At 41.8% G+C, this 11,319-nt stretch overlaps 1 pseudogene; it reads left to right on the forward strand.

Annotated features, from left to right (window-relative positions):
- Positions 1 to 9,716: 9,716 nt before the first annotated feature.
- Positions 9,717 to 10,347, forward strand: LOC142443732 (large ribosomal subunit protein uL13-like; annotated as a pseudogene).
- Positions 10,348 to 11,319: the final 972 nt, after the last annotated feature.

An 11,319-nucleotide genomic window follows, 5' to 3' on the forward strand; every position in this document is an offset into this window, starting at 1 on the left:
TGAAAGACTTGTTACAAGTTGAGACCAGCTCCATGGCAGCCAACAACAGCACCCACTTCTAGACGATTGAGAAGTACCCCTACCTCCCAGGGAATCTGGAGAGTCTGAACCTGGTGGGACTGTCTCGTTTTGATGGGTCTGAAACATCCTCTTCCTTTGATTAGGAGCAGTCCTAGCCCTGTTTTTAACCACTTCTCTTAAAGAGAGCGAGGAAGGCACAGCGGCTGTGTGGGGCGATGGTGGCGGTTTTGCTGGTTTCTTCTCTACCTTCTTGAGGTGAATCCTAGTTTGGTTTGCTGGTCCCTGTACCACATTCAAAGTCACTATTCAACTGTCCACGAAGGCGTACATCTTCGTACTGTGTCGACAGGTTTCAGCAGCACTTCTAGACTAGGACAGAATAGCAGAGAAAACCTGCTGATCTACTAATGGAAAATCAGCTTGGGTGATCTCTATCGATCCCAGAAACAGATTATATTATGCATCACTTTGGGGTTGATATGGTTGCATTTCCTCATAACAACACCACACAGATAGAGATATAGCATTAGATATATTTATGCCACGTAATTAAGAATATTATTATATAGCTGAATATAAGTAAATATCTAATTGTTGAGCTGAATTAGATTTAAAATGAATGTTGTACCTCGCGACACTTTCCTTTGGCTGTGCTAGTCAGCCACTGCTATGTCTGTGCTGGGTAGTAAACGATCCCAGCATTCACTGCGCTTCCAACAACAAGCAGGCATCCTGTGCTCACAGGCCTGTGGGGGTCTGCGGCTCACATGCTGGAGATTGTGTATGGCTGGGAGTCTCATCTGGGTGGAAAGATAGTTAGATCTCTTCCACATGTATTTTTCTCAGTATCCTTTCTGAAGGGGTGTAAGATTTTTGTCAGGGACACAAGAGCTGAACCAAACCTCAAAAATACATTCCAGACCTTTGTCATATACATAAAATTCACTCGCATCTTATTGGGCAAAGCAAATGATATAACGAAGCCCCAAATCAAGGTAGTGATAGAAGGTACATTCTCCCATAGTACAGAGGCGTGAAAGATTGCAGTACACACTTGAGAAGTAACTATTATTACTCCCCCTCTGCCTTTGTACTACACGCAACCCCGTCTTTCCTTGTGTCCTATGTGCATTTTTCTATGGCCTTGTAACACCAGAATGGAAGCTACTTTCCAAAAAGCAAACCCAGCTCTGTGTAGTTACAGTGAGTGATGTTCTGGGCCTCACATGCATGTTTCCCCCATTCGTAATGATATGTTAATGTATACTAGGATGGAGTTAATTTGTTTGAGACAATAATTTAATTATAGTCTCAGACTTTCCACAGCATAAACATCTTAACAGGGAAGGAAGACACAGGGATTAGCTATAAGAGTGTAATTATGAAATAACAGACCAATTAAGAGATGTAAATTCATTTTAAGAAAAACAAGCATTTTAGGATGTTCCCTGTCTGCTCCTGAAAGCACACATAATTAGTACATTAGAGAGGAAAACAGAATATTCACAGCGTTTGGGGCAAGGGTATGTCTGCGTCTCTGTTTTATTCTTCCTTCTTCTGCTCTGTGCGAGTCTATCTCTGTCATACGCTTACTGATGCGTTTTCTTGGCTTTATATGGACTCGAGTTGGCATACTTGGAAAATTATTAACTTTGTTTGCAATAGACTTCATGTTCAATATGCCATCATTTAAACAAAGTTTACATTTCTAAATCATTGAGGAGAAAAATGAGACTGTCTACTTCTGTAAAGATTTAAAATCTCAGAAACCCCAAAAGCATTTCCAGCCTGCTCTGTAGGCTCACTATGAGTCAGCATCAACTCGAGGTGCAGTGACTTTATATATTTTTTTTGACATGGATTGAAAGTACCAAAAGAACTAGCAGACCTGTCTTGGAAGAAGGACATCCAGAATGCTCCTTAGCCATAAGGGTGACTGGACTTTGTCTCGCGTACTTTAGACATGTTGTCAGGAGAGGCTGCATCCTGGAGAAGGACATCATTCTTGGTAGAGTCAGCAAACAAGAAGGCTCTCTGATGAACTTGCCTCTATGAGCAGAGCCATCTCATTTCTTTCATTATTTGATAATTTCACCAAAGATGAAGTAATCCTGGAAGAAACCAGCTAGCTAGCACAGTGGATTAAGTGTTGGGAGCTCAGCTCAAAGTCAGCAGTTCAAACCTCCCAGCTGCTCTGCGGGAGGAAGACGAGATTGCCTGCTCCTATAACTATTTGCCATCTCAGAAGCCATAAGGAGTTATTCTTCACTGTCGTGTAAAGTTGCTGTGGGTTGGAATTGAGCCAATGGCAGTGGGCTTACTGAGTCCTGGTGGTGGAGCCATGAAATACTGGACTGCTGGTGTACAGATTGGCCATTCAAACCCACCGAACACCATCAGGACAAGACAGTCCTGGTGCTCTGCTTCTGTAAAGATGGCTGCTTCCAAGAAAACCTGTAGTTTGCTACACATCCGTCACATGGCATTTCTATGAATCAAAAAGGGACTCAATGGTGACCAAAACAACCATTGAAGTTTTATGTTACCTTAAACATGTCTATTTCAATCAGAGATATTAATAAGCGTCAAGTTTAAAACGTGAAATAGGTGATGAAATTACTTTGGGAATCCTGCGGTAACATTTTACATGAATACAGCAATTTTCAGAACCTGTTATATGAGAAAGGATATTTTAAATTTCCTGGAAAGTTATAGAGACGTCAGCCTCTAAAATGTCTTTTGCTGTGGTGATTTGGAATCCTATAGACTGCACGACTATGTCCATAACACGTTTTACAAGCTACCATGGGGTCACATCTAAGTTACAGCGACCCCTTGTGTGTCAGAATAGAATTATGCTCCCAGGGATTAAAATGTTGATATGTTCAGAAGTAAAGCGCCCAGTCCCTTCTGGCCTTGGACTTCCTGTCTTTCATTTATCAGCAGAGTTCATGAACCCTTGAAATGTGCCACTACCCTCTCTCAAGCACTTGACTTTCCCAGATTTCAATGAATATTTTGGGGCAAAGTAATGTGGGTCTAGCCAGGCATCTCTCATGCATCCTGTTTGGTAACACAGTCCTTCCAATGTGTCCAAGCTCTCCTTTATATTTTTTCCCCAAGCTCTTCTCTTACTGATTAGCGAGATGTTGTTTTGTCTTTTACACTGTGTTTACTTTGCAGGGCATTGACTTCTGCTAGGAGTATCTGGTGGGTGCTACAGCATCCTCTCTGTGGACTACAGCTTCCTCCCATAGTCTTTGACTTCTCATCATTCCCAGTAAAGAAGAACAGAACAGCCTCTCCTTTGCAGATACACACCTGATGTCAGTCTCAGTGTGGCCCCATCTGTGCTCACAATCATAACTGTGGTACTTTGATGGAAATAGGCTCCTTAAATGAGGTGTACCTGTGAGGTTGTCTATTTTGGTTATTCAAGGTTGTCATGGGGCAGTGAGATTTTTGTACTAGAAAATGTAAGCTCTCTTAAGTATTTTGCAGTGTGCCAGTTTTGAAATGGCACACAAAAAAAGATTTCGTCCCATGATAACATGGGACACGAATATATTTGCAGGAATATATATTTTAAGTGGTCATGTGGTGTAGTGGAAAGAGCACTTAAAATTTTAAATAGAAATGCTATTTAGATTTAATCTAAGACCTATTTAATTAAGTTCACGGACCACAATGGTTGGGTATTGTGATAGTGAAATAGACAAATTCCTGAAACATTTCGCACTTTACTTTTGTCAGCTGGAAGGGGGTAAAGGAATGCCAGTTGAACAGGACGCTTTGATTAAAGCAAGTAGAAATATCTGGTCCGAGGTCTGTCATGGAGAAGGCAGGGAGGCAATGTTGGTCAGCAACTTTCAGTAGGCTCTGCTTGTTTTATAAGATCTGAGACAGACCTATAAAAAAAGTCACTGTGGAATTTGAGCAATTGAAAATAAATATACTTAAATGATAATTTTAAAGAATCTCTGAAACACATTGCTCTTCTGTTCCTTTGTCATCATTTTGTCTTCCCCTTCCCTCTCCTTCCTTTGGAATCCTTCCTCTCTCCTCCTTCTCTTCTTTTCTCTTTCTTTCGCTCTTCTTTCATTTCAGCCACCCTGGTTCCTCCCTTCCCCTTTTCCTTTCTTCTATTCTCTCTCCTTTGTCTAAAGGACACACTTTCTGGCGACTCTCTGAATGTCCAGGTTGCTGGCTGATAGCAGAGTTTTCTCTTCTCACAGATTCCAGGGATTACGACGAGCAAACACTGTAGTTGGTGTAGTGGAAGAGACGAAACAAGAAAGCAGTTCCCCTTGCCAGGCAGCCGTCCTCCTTCCCTTGCTGAGTCCCGGGGGACTTCTTAGGAGCACTTTGCTTTGCAGTGAAAATAGTAGTTTTTGTTTGGAGCCCTGCCACTACCCTAAAAGGGATAGGCCAGCATTTTAGAAACTTCACTGAGATTGTACATAAATCTGCTGCTGACACATACACTTTGTTCAAACCGGTGAGTATATGTGTGATATATGTGCCAATACCAGGTATCCTTTTGCTATTTTGCAGAGAAAACACGAAGAAGCTAGAAGGCTGCAGTAATGTGAAGGTACTTGCTCTGGCTCTTCTAGCCACTGTATTTGTGAAACGCTAGGTCAGACTAGGCAAAGTGATGTAGACAGCTATAATTTGGTGATTTTGCCATTCCACTTAGTATAAGAGTGAGCCATTTCTGAAGCAGGACCAGAGGATGCCGCAGTCAGCAGGAGGAGGAGCCAGGCATGTGTGTTATCCTTGTATGGAGACATAGGAGCAAAAGAGACCATGAAGATGTAGCTTTGGGAGCACCAGATACCATGGGATGGGGTGGCTGCCTTCCATGGCCTCCTAACAGGTAAAGCTGAGTGCCTGGAAGCAGGAGGCTGGCCTGCAGAGTAGGGTACTCTTTAGAAACTTATCAGCCCAAAGGGGTTTTATATCACCCAAGCAGGGCAGCGGCCAAGGGGTCTTGTGGCTTCGAGGCTGAGGAGAGTGACATGAATGCCACTGTGGGATGATTGAGAAGAGGCACTTATTTGGATAAAATGATGAAATCATTAATATTTTCGGATTCTTATGTGTAGTAACCTGCTAACTTCCCAACACCCCCACCCCCAAACTTGTATTATCTGTGGGTTCTGTGTGACCATTGCAATGGATTACTAAACCCAGAAGAGAAATAGTGTCTCATAGGGAGGATGCCAGACTAGCATAAAGGAAGTTGGGGGGTGCAGGCATATCTGACTACAACTTCAAGGAAGCATTCGTGAGCAGACGAGTAATTGGATTCTCCTTCTCCTTCAGGGAGGATCCTCTGGTGATGTGTGGTTACAACAAGTTGGTCTGTGATCTATAAGGTCAGCAGTTTGAAACCACCAGCTGCCTGCAGGGAAAAAGGCAGGAATTTCTACTCCGTGCTGTAACATGTTAGAGTCTCAAAAACTCACGTGGGAAGTCGTAGCCATCCTCTAGGGTCACTATGAGTCGGCATCACTGGATGGCACTGAGCGTGGTTGCTTGTCCTTCACGAAGGAGCCCTGATGGCATAAGAGTTATATGTTGAAGAGCTCCTGCGAGGCCAGGCAGTGAAACCACCAGGGGCTCTGCAGGAGAAGCACAGGGCTTTCTACTCTCATGAACGAACAGTTGCCATCTTAAAAACTCACAGGGGCAATGCCGCACTGTCTCATGTGATTGCTATGAATCAGGATCAACACAAGGCAGTGGGCTTGGTTTGGTTTGCATTTTCTCCTTCACATAGTTAAAGGAAGAAAAAGGTGCTCCCCGTGGCATTTTTCCAAGGGCTGTGTTATTTTTCAGAGAAAGAAATACTAGGAAGCCATCTGATATGGATTGTTTGTGCGCCAAGGGCTAATTAGGAAGAGCAAGAAATGAAAGAGCAGTGGTGGAAGTTTAGAAGAGAAACTATAGCCTAGTTGAGAAGTCTGCTACAATTTAAAGCCTATGGATTACATATTAAGCTGGAGACTTCTCATGGCTATCAAAGAATTAAGGGCTGATGACCCTGGGATTGACAGGAACTCTGTAAACTACAGAGTCTTATGAACCCAAGGTCAGCAGGTCATACGTGTATCTAAATAGGTGAATGAATCCAAGGTTGGCAAGTCAAGTGGGATGCTGCTGATGGCACCCAGAATCAGCAGGCAATAGGGCTGGCAGGCCATTGAGTTAAGTCCAAAAAATCAGAAGCCAAAAGTCAGATGAAGCATTTTGTCCAGGAAAAAGCAAGCAAACTTTCCACAGTCACTTTTAATTTTTATTTTTTACTTTTTAAAAACATTTTATTAGGGACTCATACAACTCTTATTACAATCCATGCATATACACACATCAATTGTATAAAGCACATCTGTACATTCTTTGCCCTAATCATTTTCTTTTTTTTTTTTTACATTTTATTAGGGCCTCATACAACTCTTATCACAATCCACACATATCCATACATCAATTGTATAAAGCACATCCGTACATTCTTTGCCCTAATCACTCTCAAAGCATTTGCTCTCCACTTAAGCCCTCTGCATCAGGTCCTCTTTTTTTTTCCCTCCCCTTCCTTCCCACTCCCCCCCCCCTCATAAGCCCTTGATAATCCACAGATTGTTATTTTGTCATATCTTGCCCTATCCGGAGTCTCCTTTCCCCCACTTCTCTGCCGTCCATCTCCCAGGGAGGAGGTCACATGTGGATCCTTGTAATCAGTTTCCCCTTTCCAACTTTTTATATAGGAAGCAGGCCATACCTCTGAGCAAACTGCCTTTCAGTTGCATCAGGCCTGTGATATGAGGAAGGGGTTGACTTCCACCCTCATCTACATTTGCTCAGCTTCTCACAGCAGGTCCCATCATGGGATGAATTTCATTATGGTAGGTTCCACCAGTGGAAAATTATTAGGCCTCAATTGTGAAACCATGGAGAGTCTCAGTACAGCCAAGTTGACGAAAAACCTAACTATCATAAATTCTGTACATAAATAAAGTTTTAGGGCTAGGGTATATTCAAGTCATTCATTCTTCTCTTTTCATGATTTTCTAACCATTTAATTTTTATAAATTATTATAGACATATGAGGGGGCTTTAAATAATTAGTGAATAAATGGAATTAAGATAAATCACATTTCCCTACCTACTTTTAGAAGCTCCTTCGTATATAAAGTGTTAGTGTATATTTTTATGTTGTTTTGTTTTGCTTTTAAATCTTTGAATTGAGTGAATTTTGAGAAATCTGAGAGTTTCTTGTGATCAAAATCTAAGTTAATTCCTCTTTTAAGCAGTAGAACCTTTTTTAAATTTAGGAATTAGGTTGTGATTTTGAAGAAGTAGTACCACTAACATTGAGTTGATTCGAATCTATAACCACCCTCAGAGGGTTTCCAAAGGTGCAATTAACACAGAAACCACCTCACTCTTTTGCTGTGGAGTGGCTGGTGGATGAGAAGGCTGCCTTCACATTTATCAGTCCATCACTGAACCAACAGTGCCAAAGGGTGTTCAATAAATTTTAGTAGAATTGAATGGAGTCAAAATGGCATGGCACTGAGTGCTTTAGACATTTTGAGCTCAATAACACTCTATATGAATTGATGTCATCAAGGTCAGGGCCATAAAGTTGACAACCTATTCTGAAGAGGGCTGTTTCAGCAGAACTCCGTCATCTTTTCAAATCCTGCCTGTGATCATGGTACCATCTCTTGTGGACTCGGGACTTCTCTGAGGTCAGAGGCTGAGTTCGTGGAATTGATACCCTAAGGGGAACATTTAACAGTTGCTTTTTATAGTCAGGGTACTTTATAAGGCATTCACAGAGTTCAAACTGGGAGAGGATGCTGAAATTAAACAACTGTCACCATTATACACTTACCTCGCATCGCTTGTTTTAAAGATGCAGCATATTGTAGGGAAGATGCACTCTCAACTGCTGTACTGACCTAGGAATTGCCTTAAAGTGAAGTCTATCCATCAGCTGAAGTATGAGAGCCCAGGTTTCTCAGAAGTCTTGTGAGATTTTTTTTATTTAGAGACTGTTGAAGCCTTAATGATTGGTTCTAAGGGGATTCTAAGTCTCTGTGTGGTACAGGTGATGTTCTTGGTTGTTAATTGAGTTTGGAGATTTGAGTTTGCCCAGAGTTACTTCACAAGAAATACCTGGCAATCTACATCCAAAATATCAGTAATTAAATATCCCATGGAGCTCAATCATAGTATGACAGCCATCCATACCATAAGTCAAGTTGACTTACTTGACTTGGTGGAAAACTTTATGCATGCATTAGTGTAGTATATTCCTTTATGTTAATTAAGCTGGGTTATCTGGAGAAGCAAAACCAGTGACACACACACACAGTTATTTTTAAAAGTTTTATTGCCACTTCATCCACATGTCATACAATTTAATGTCAGCAATATCAAGAAGAGTTGTACAATTATCATCACAATTCTAGAACATTTCATTTTGTACTCAATGTTAGTCATGTAGGAACTATGTACATGTTAGTATATAGTACTAAAATAATGCACTCATTATTTTTTAATTGTGGAAAAATATACACAACAAATCATTCTGCAATTCAGCAACTTCTACATTTTTAACTCACTGCCATTGATTAGACTCCTCATATCCTTTTCCAAATTATTCTACCACCATTAAGGTCAACTCAATGCCTCCTAAGAAACAACTTCACCCATTACATCCATTGGTCTGGTTTCTTTTATTTTCTTCTGTAGTCTTCTTGATATTGTATTCACGTATCATACATCATCCTTATATTCACATATCATCACAATCAATTTTAATGCTCCCTCCTCCCTCCCGCATTCACTGTTTGCTCCCTAAACCCCCTCAAACCCACCCCCCAGTACCACATCCCCAATAAAACGTTGTAAGTTACTATCTCTATACATTCACTCTGTCTGTGCTTCACAAACTGGGAGAAACATATTTTTTAATGGCAAGAAGAAGAACTAGAGATATTTATATCAAAAGCAAAGCTAGACTGGATGTGCTTTTAAAGCCACGTGAATCTAGCTTTGTGGATCAGTTGTTAAGCTGGATAATTTTATGGTCTGGTGCAGTATGGAAGGCTGATAAACCAACCCAACAGCAGTAAGAACCTCACAGTCTGATAGATTGCACATGCATTCGAATCCAAGATTGGCAAGTCAGGTGGCAAGAAATATGGCAGGCCAGGTATTAGGGAAGACCACTGACTAAAATCCAAGGAACCAGAGGTTGATGAGCCAGATGGAGGGTTCAGATTCAGCAAAGTGTAATTGAGCGTGTTTTACTGTGTACCCTGATTTAGAAAACAGGTTACACCTGAGGTGCTTCCTTTCAATTGGGTCAGGACTGTGACTTGAGTAATGGGTTGTATTCTACCCTATTTATTTTTATATCGCTTGACTGCTTATACCAGGCTGGTCCTACTGGAATGGATTACATCATATTAGATCACATAAGGGGGATAACAAAGCTCTAACTACCAAGCGACTGAGAATCCTAGCCCAGCCAGTTTGACATGAAACCCACATATCACAATTGCATAGTTGTTTTCAATTAGACATCTAACAAATTTGAGAGGCAATTTAGACAATACATGAAGACTTATTCTTAAATTTTGGGTCATATAAAACAGTAGTTGGCTTTCCCAGGCGACTGCCGAAGATGGCGGAGGGGCAGGTCCTGGTGCTCGATGGCCGTGGCCATCTCCTGGGCCGGCTGGCGGCCATAGTGGCCAAGCAAGTGCTGCTGGGCCGCAAGGTGGTGGTGGTGCGCTGTGAGGGCATCAACATTTCAGGAAACTTCTACAGAAACAAGTTGAAGTACCTGGCTTTCCTCAGGAAGCGCATGAACACCAACCCCTCCCGCGGCCCCTACCACTTCCGGGCCCCAAGCCGCATCTTCTAGAGAACTGTGCGAGGCATGCTGCCCCACAAGACCAAGCGGGGCCAGGCTGCCCTGGACCAGCTCAAAGTGTTTGATGGGATCCCACCCCCCGATGACAAGAAAAAGTGGATGGTGGTCCCTGCTGCCCTCAAGGTGGTGCGACTGAAGCCCACACGCAAGTTTGTTTACCTGGGCAGACTAGCCCATGAGGTGGGCTGGAAGTACCAGGCGGTGACAGCAACTCTGGAGGAGAAGAGGAAAGAGAAGGCCAAGATCCATTACAGGAAGAAGAAGCCGCTCATGAGGCTGCGGAAACAGGCAGAGAAGAACTTGGAGACCAAGATCAACAAGTACACAGAGGTTCTAAAGACCCATGGACTCCTGGTCTGAGCCCAATAAAGACTTAGACCTTCAAAAAAAACCCCCAAAAAACAGTAGTTGTTGTTAGGTACCATTAAGTCAGTCCGACCAATAGAGCCCTTCCATATGACAGGACAATGGACTACCTGGCCATCCACCATCCTTACAATTGTTCCTATACTCAAGCTCATTTTGCAGCCACTGTGTTAATGGCTTCCTCTTTTTGATGCCCCTCTATGTTTGTCTAAAAGGGTGGATTCTGTAATTTAAAGCAAATGCCAAGATTAAAATCTGTCACAATTCTACAGAGGTTCATATGCAGAGAGATCCCAGAGCATAAATGAGTTTCATTCCTCCATGTGTTTTTAAGTCAAATATATTCCTAACTCAGAGTGATTAGGTATGAGTCATATCTAATGCAGTCTAATGTTTGCCTAAGTTTATAGTAGTATATAATGTACCTTTCTATGCACAAAGGGATATTAAAGAAACACTTTCAAATAAAGCATTTTAATATAATATTTTGATGTGCATCTCTGAGTAGCAACCAACTGGTTTAGTTCATAATGAAAGTTGTAGGTACCTTTGATTTTTAACATAATAGGCTTTACTATTGGTTCATGAATACAAGTAGTTCATACAGTGATTATTAGTAACCCGTTAGTAAATGAAATTTAGAAAAGGTTTCAATGAGTCAACAGTTAAACACAAGGCTGTGGACCGGTTCAGTTCCAATTAGGCCCTTTTCTGAAAATTTGCTTTTCCACCCCAGCTATTCTGAATCAGGTCCTACATTTTAAAAGATCCTGGTTTTCATCATAGACACGTAAGAATCACCTAGGGGCCTATCAGAGTGTCCTGGAGAATCACTTAACAACATAGAAGCTGGTTCAGTTTGTCTGGGGTGAAAATGCAAATTTTTCAGCAAGGAGTCTAATCTCAATGAACTTCTTCCAGCCCTGATTTAATATTCCTGATTGCCCATCAGCAACTGGGTGGAGAGGGATAATTAA

The sequence above is a fragment of the Tenrec ecaudatus genome, chromosome 3 (assembly GCF_050624435.1).
Source record: "Tenrec ecaudatus isolate mTenEca1 chromosome 3, mTenEca1.hap1, whole genome shotgun sequence".
Classification (NCBI taxonomy): domain Eukaryota; kingdom Metazoa; phylum Chordata; class Mammalia; order Afrosoricida; family Tenrecidae; genus Tenrec; species Tenrec ecaudatus.